This window comes from Cyprinus carpio, chromosome A23, assembly GCF_018340385.1.
Source record: "Cyprinus carpio isolate SPL01 chromosome A23, ASM1834038v1, whole genome shotgun sequence".
Classification (NCBI taxonomy): Eukaryota; Metazoa; Chordata; class Actinopteri; order Cypriniformes; family Cyprinidae; genus Cyprinus; species Cyprinus carpio.
This window is the reverse complement of record NC_056594.1, coordinates 22,824,889-22,832,880: the sequence shown is the minus strand read 5'-3', so window position 1 is coordinate 22,832,880 and position 7,992 is coordinate 22,824,889. Positions and strand designations below refer to the sequence as shown.

Genomic DNA, 7,992 nt, shown 5'->3' with positions numbered 1-7,992 from the left:
ACCACAAAAGCACTTAATTGTTATATGTGGTCACGCACAAATCAGGAAATATGGTAAATCAAGGAAGTTGTATCAACTGTGGATTAGGCAACTCAGGATTGTTTTCTCAGTCTTAGTGTAAATATATATAAATGATTAACTTGGTATAAAAAAAAAAATAGACTACATTCTACTTAAACATGTTTTTAGAAGAAATGTTTCACAAGAACTTGTAACCATTACTTTGTAATAAGACTTTTTTTTAAACCTGTCCTTTTAAATAATGTATCCCCCCTCCCAAAAAAATTTACTGAAGCTTTTGATATTTTAAAGCATATGTGTGTGTTTGTCCACTCAAATTAACTGAGTTGTTGTCGGCATATACATAACGTGCTTACAATGATGTACATGATCCATTAATCAGCCAGCTTATACAAATTCAAATATACACAAGAACAGGGTGTGTTGCAAGCTCCATGTAAATACGGGACCATACCAGCAAGATATACATCTAGATTAGACCTGTACAGGCCTGTCTGTAATAATACTGGCTGTCAAATGAGAGATGACATCACAAAAAAGTGAAAAGAAAATCAGTGTTTACAGTGGTTTTACAGCACTGAAGTAATTTATTGTGAAATCAGATACAATATTTTACAATGAGTACAGCATATGTGTGTCACTTTTTAAGTTCAAACCATAACTATTAAAAACTAGAGTATAATTTTCTTCAGAGGCTAAACGATTACATTGAGTTGAGTTATAATAGCTATGGAAACTTGGAAAGTGTACTCTTAAGATCCTCTGCTGTGGCAGATTGATGTCAAATGGCTCAGGAGAGCGGACTATACCGACAATCCCATTCATGTCTGGCCACTCCACAACCAGGTGGCCAGGAGAAACTAATCCGCTGTAAGAGGAGAGAAGTGATGAAGAGGAAGAGCTCCGTCTTAGCAAGGATCTCACCGGGACAGACCTGATAAATGGAGATAAAACACAACCGCCATCAACCTAGTTATGTTCACTCTTGATCTACTGAAGTCATAGTCACAGGTGACTCACCCAAGGAGAAAGGGAGGAAAGACTCTGGTTTGAAGAATGTCCATTGTCATCTAAGAAATTCTCTGGGTTAAAAGTGTCTGGGTACTTCCAGTGCGTCCTTATCAGTTAAAAATCGCTGTGAAGTTAGTTATATCTCGGTGCCCTAAAAAGACATGTTTGTTAGTGGAACAATCAAGAAACGCAACACAGCCATGCTCTGTTCGTTACCTTGGGAATGTCGTATCCTCGTAGTTTTGTAGCCTGAGTTGTTTCATGAATCAGGCCATAGGGTACAATGTTGGCACAGCGCTGAATCTCGTGAACAGTGGCGTATGTGTACGGTAGTTTGTCTCGGCCATCCATGCTGGGTAAGCGGTCATAACCGAACCTAACTGAACAATCTCCTCATGACATCGCTCTGTAATAAAACAAAAACTTATGAGTACATTTTTCAATATTAACCTGCTAGTACAACTAAGCTGACACAACATGGTGCTTTCAAACCTTGTTATTTTAGCTCAATCAATGGTGCGTTTGGGACAGCACTCCCTGTTTGGTACAATCTGTATCAACCTAGTTGCATTTACAGATTTTGCTATTTATTCTAACCCAGTAATTCCACAAAAACATGCATGCTATAGCTTTGCAACAGTAGTTGTGGGAATGAAAAGAGAATATTATAGTACAGAACTCTTCAAAGCAACAACAGACCAACAAGGGAAGCATGAACTGGCAATTCTTAATATACGCATTTGTGCATATTCAAGACATGTTGCAGCAAGTTAGACAAATTGTTTGCAAAAGAACAGAACACTTTATACTGCTTTACTGCTTTATACCTGCTTAGCAGAAGTTTCTATCCAAAGCAACTTGCAGAACATGACATATTTATCAGTTCAGGCATTCTTGAGGAATCGATCACATCATCTTGGCATTCCTGGCACCAAGCTCTACTATTTGAGCTACAGAATGCTGACAAGCTTAAGTACCTTGTACATCTGGGTTTTTAGTCAAGAAGAGGAGGCCCCATCTGATGGTGGTTGCTGTGGTGTCAGTTCCAGCTAGGAACAAATCAGCTACTGACATTACCATGTTATCTTCATGAAACGTGGAGTCTTCGTTGGACTTCTGCTGCTCCAAGGAAAATACAAAGCATTTCAGTTTAACCAAGCATATCTAATTCCCTAGCAGCTCACTGCGATTTCACATTGTAATATACTATTGTTCCTGAAAAAAAAATTCCTATCAACCAGTCAAGGATAGAACTGACTGGATCATCGATCATTTCATCGATCATCGTTACTGCTGTTTACATCCCACCACAAGCTGACACCGGTTTGGCTTTGTCTAAGCTTCACGATGCGCTCAGCGGCAACATCAACAAACATCCTGACGTTGCTGTTATCATCGCTGGAGACTTTAACAAAGCCAACCTCAGGCAGGTTATGCCTAATTTTTATCAACATGTATCCTGTTCAACCAGAGGACTGAATACACTGGATCATTGCTACACTCAGTTTATGCATGCCTACAAAGCTTGCTCACTACCGGCTTTCGGCAAATCGGACCATGCCGACATTTTCCTCACACCGGAATATAAACAAAGGCTCATTCAAGAACACCCGGTGCAGAGGGTAGTGACGCGCTGGTCCGCCCACTCAGAAGCCATGCTACAGGTGGCTCTTGATGACGTAGACTGGGACATGTTTCGGGCAAGTTCATCTGACGTCAGCGAGTTCACGGATGTAGCATTAAACTTTGTAAACACGCTAGCCGAACAAGCTATAAGGCTACAATATCTATAAGGACCTTCTCTAATCAGAAACCTTGGGTGGACAGTACAATCCGTGCAGCAGTAAACAAACGCACTGCTGCTTACAACACCGGTCTTTTGTCGGGAAATACAAGCGAATACAAAGCATCGTGCTATGCTCTCCGACGCGCAGTAAGAGCTGCCAAACTCCGATACAGGGAATGAATAGAGTCACATTTCCAGATAAATGACTCCCGACGCATGTGGCAAGGACTAAGAACCATCTGTGCCTTTGGAAATAAATCCTCTGCAGAGGTGAGAGCAGATCCCTCGCTGGCTGACAAGCTAAACACTTTCTACGGCCGCTTTGAAAGCATCTAAGCAGCGCGAGTCTACCGATCAGCGTGTCAGGAAGCGGCAGTTAGAGCAACGATAATCATGTAATCACCGTGTCAGAGGACGAGGTTCGGAGGGCTCTAAAGCGAGTGAACGTCAGGAAAGCAGCCGGACCTGATGGGATTTCTGGCCGTATTCTGCGGTCCGTGAGATTCTGGTTAAAAACTTCATCTGCTCCTCCATCCCGGATACTTTGGACCCTCTTCAGTTTGCCTATCGCCCCAACAGATCCACTGATGATGCCATCTCTCATATCCTGCACTCTTCTCTCACACACATTGACAGCAATAACAGGAATTATGTAAGGCTGCTATTTATCGACTATAGCTCAGCTTTCAATACTATAGTCCCCATAAAGCTAGCTTCTAAACTCATGGACCTCGGCCTGAATTCTTCACTATGCAACTGGATTCTTGATTTCCTCACCGGCAGACCCTCAAGTGGTGAAAAGTAGGCCAGTTCACCTCTAACTCCATCACCCTGAACGTAGGAGCCCCACAAGGGCTGTGTCCTGAGTCCCCTGCTCTACTTTCTCTACACACATGACTGCGTGTCTTCCCACAGCTCCACATCTATTATCAAATTTGCTGATGATACTGTGGTTCTGGGCCTCATTCACAACAGTAATGAGACTGCATACTCGGATGAGCTAGAGAAACTAACATCATGGTGCCAGGACAATTGTCTCTCTCTGAATGTGAGCAAAACTAAAGAGATGATTGTTGACTTCAGGAAGAGACAGCAGCAGCCCTATACTCCTCTTATGATCAGCGGGACCCCTGTGGAAAGGGTGAGCAGCTTCAAGTACCTCGGTGTAAACATCTCCGAGGGCCTGACTTGGACTACCCACATTCAAACACAGGTTAATAAAGCCAGAAAAAAAGACTGTACCATCTGCGACAGCTGAGGAAATTCAGGGTTTCACCTGCAATCCTGAAAACTTTCTATTCAGGGGCCATAGAAAGTGTATTGACTCAGTGTATATCAGTGTGGTATGGGAACAGCTCCAGTCATGACTGCAAAGCCCTGCAGAGAGTTGTGCGCTTAGCTGAGCGCGCATCTCAGGGGGATCTGCTCTCCCCTCTCTCTGCAGGACATCTACCTCAAACGCTGCAAAAGCAGAGAGCTGTTCAAAATAATCAAGGACTCCATTCACCCCAGTAATCATCTTTTCACTTTGCTGCCATCTGGTAAGCGTGTCCGTAGCCTGATGTCAAAAACCGAGAGACTTAGGAGGAGTTTAGGACTTTCCCCAGGCCATCAGGCTCCTAAACTCAAAACCAGCCTCTGCAACATCTTCATGTCTCCACTTAATATTCACTTTATCAGTAAGATATTCATCATTCACTACCTCACATTGACATACTGAAAGTGTCAACCTGTTTTGCACATTTGCCTCTTGTACATTTCATGTGTATCTTAATATTTAAGACTACAGTTTTTACTTTCATGCACATTATTTTCCACTATATATTTAATTCTACAGTATACATCTTTTTGATATTTTATATTTTATTCTTATATTTTTATTGTTTACTTTTATTTCATTATTTCATAGCTATATTTATGTATATTTTCATCTGTGTTGTATTCTTTAATAATTGCACTGTCCATGGAGCGGACCTGACTCACATTTCACTGCTGGTTATATATGCTCTATATAATTGTGTATGTGACAAATAAAAATCTTGAATCTTGAATCTTGAATCTTGAACTGGGATTGGGGTTACCACCAACTACCATCAAAGAGTGGATTATACAGGGTTTGAAGTGTTTGGTCATGATGATCTTACTTGCTCAATCTCTAGCAGGTAGGCGTCAATAAAGTCCCGTGGACTGTCTGGATCCAGAGTTTCTCTGTGCGTTTTTGACTGCTTCCCTGATGAAAGCCTTCAACTCTTCAGCGTTCTGGTAGAATTTCTGGTGTGTGCCCTGGGAAATGTTTTGATGATGGGAAGCAAGTTAACACCTGGAAAAGAGAAAGCTACATATAACTATACTGCATCGACTGCAGGAGTCTCCAGTCCTGCTCCTGGAGGACCACCTTCCTGCACAGTTTAGTTCCAACATGTTCCAAAACATCTGCTAGATTCTAATAATAATGACGACGTCAAACAAGTTTAAGAAGAGTTAGAGTTAAACGGGGGACATGCTCCAGGGACAGCATTGGACATACCTGGTCAAGTAGTTGCATATCTTTATTGGTAAAGTCTAGTAAAGATTAACTTAATGCAAAAGAGTAACAGTGCAATTTCTCGACAAACCTACAGGACTGCGGACAGTGAACATGCAGCTGGTTACTTAAACAGTGACGAGCTAAAAACATATTTAGTACTTGTTCATACCTGTCCAACAAATGACCCTGTCTGAAAGATGTTCTCCTTTATGATTTCCAGAAGGTATGCAAAGCACTTGTTATCATATTCAAAACGATCTCCAAACACGATGGAAACAGATAATGTTGGAAACGGCATTCTGTGTTGCATGTTGGGGGTTGAAAGGCTTGCCTTCAACAAAGAAAACCATGTGTTAGTCTTTGACTGTTTTAATAATTTAAATAGAATCTTGCCAAGCAAATGAATTCAAGTTGACATTTATAGCTAACTTTCAGAATGATACATCTGGTTTAATGGCATTTGAAGCTAGCCTGAATACGAAGGCTTGTTACCACCACAGCAACACAAGAACTCATACAAATATCGACAATGGGACCATGAACTTGAAATTCATGTCTGCATACTTGCATAAAAGTAGAATTTTTTAAAGTATGTTTAGACTCAACAGAAATCAGATGGAACATGATTGAGATGCTATGGGGCAGTCATGGCGTAATGGTTAGAGTCTCAGGTCCTGCAGGAATTGTTGGTGGGGGGGAGTGAATAACCAGCACTCTCTTCCACCCTCAATACCACGACTGAGGTGAGACCCTTGAGCAAGGCACCCAACCCCCAACTGTTACCTGGGTGCTGTAGAAAAATGGCTGCCCACTCCCCCGGTTGTGTGTTCACGCTGTGTGTGTGTGTGTGTGTGTGTGTGTGTGTGTGTGTGTGTGTGTGTGTGTGTGTGTGTGTGTGTGTGTGTGTGTGTGTGTGTGTGTGCGCACTTGGATGGGTTAAATGCAGAGCACAAATTTTGAGTATGGGTCACTGTACTTGGGCACACATCACTTCACTTTCACTACAATAAGCCTAAACATTGAAAAAAACATTCAAACAGAAACTAAAATCATCAATAACCTTCCGATTTGAGCATTTCAAGAACCATGTACTTGCTTTCCTCTGTCACACGTTCCTCTACAGACTTCTTCCCTAGACCAAAGTTCCTGAGCGTGTGCAGAGCAAACCGTCTCTGCTGCCTCCAGGAGTGACCAAATGTGGCCAATATTATACCTGAGAGAGAGAACATAGTAACAAGAAATTGATAGACAAGTTGATTAAAGACAGACAGACAACATAAATGGATGCAGTAGACTGCTTGAGGTCCAAATCCAGACCACGACCACATTTACATGGTCTTGAGAAGTTTCAAGGCTAAGACCTCAAGCTCGAGACTCTAACTTCACTGGCTTGTTGCTCAACTGATCGAGACCAGCTTCACGCAGATACAAAAACACTTTTTCTATATGATCAAAATGTGGATGTACAGTACCAAGATTCTACAACACCAATTTAATTTTGGTATAGTGTATTACTGACCGAATCCATCAGTGATCCAGATTAAAAGTGGTATATGTGGCCTTCCTGAAAAAGATGAAGCATTTTGGACCAGGGCTTCCTTCGCAATCTGGATTGTATTGAGGATTATCGCTGGCTTTCTCCCGAGATACACAGTGGCCATCTCTCCATACTGAGATAACTGCTCAGAGAAGATATCACAGCACTTTAACACAACTACAGTGACTTAGACATAGTCTCACCTGTGAATTAAGTCAACATACCATTTACATTTTACAGAGTAAAGAGATCTTAAAACACCTTTCCACAAAACCAAAGCCTCTATACTCAAAGCAAACACTCACCGATCTTATGAACTCCATTGGGTTCTTCAAAAAATATGGCATGGTTCCCACAAAAGGCAGAGGTCTGGGACCAGGTGGAGTTTGAGCTCTGTAGGAATTAATCCTGAAGATCTCAAACACAACTACAAAAATTAAGCCCAGAGACAGAGCAATGCCAACAGAGACCAGGTCTAACTTCATAAGAGTCGTCCACATAGTGACAGATTCATTCCAAGACAGACATGAGCAGACAACCGTGAGCTTTATAAAGACAGAGTGAGAGTGGGAGGAGACAGTGGGAGTGGGAGTTTGAGGTGCCAGTTCACGTTTTTTATACTATACAAGTTATTACTGCTAAGCCTGCGAGGTTCTAAACATTAAAGACATGAAGAAAAAACATATATATATATATATATACACAACAATCATGTTATCTTTAAAAGCACTGATTAAATGGATATAAATGACTATCACTCACTGCAAAGAGGAGCAAACATGCTGCAGAAGACAAGTTGTACAAGTTCATTATATAACTGACTAGTTCAAAGCTCTCTTCTACCATGACAATGATTGTGTACACTAAGTCTCAGCACAGCCAATGGGTATTCTACACCCTAATCTTGTCTTTATTAATGGGATTATGCAAGAGGCCTGGAAAGGTGTGTCCCTTTTATTAAAAGTGTATACTTGTATTGCATGTATAAAATATACTGAAGGGTTTGATACCATCAAAATTGAATGAACATTTTTAATATAGCACAATAATACATTAACTCAACCAGTTCAACAATTTCAAACATGCTGTAATGTCTCAGTGAGTGGTTAG

The 7,992-nt window shown here is 41.3% G+C and overlaps 1 pseudogene; it reads right to left on the bottom strand.

Annotated features, from left to right (window-relative positions):
- Positions 1-941: 941 nt before the first annotated feature.
- On the bottom strand, positions 942-7,466 carry LOC122135147 (annotated as a pseudogene).
- Positions 7,467-7,992: the final 526 nt, after the last annotated feature.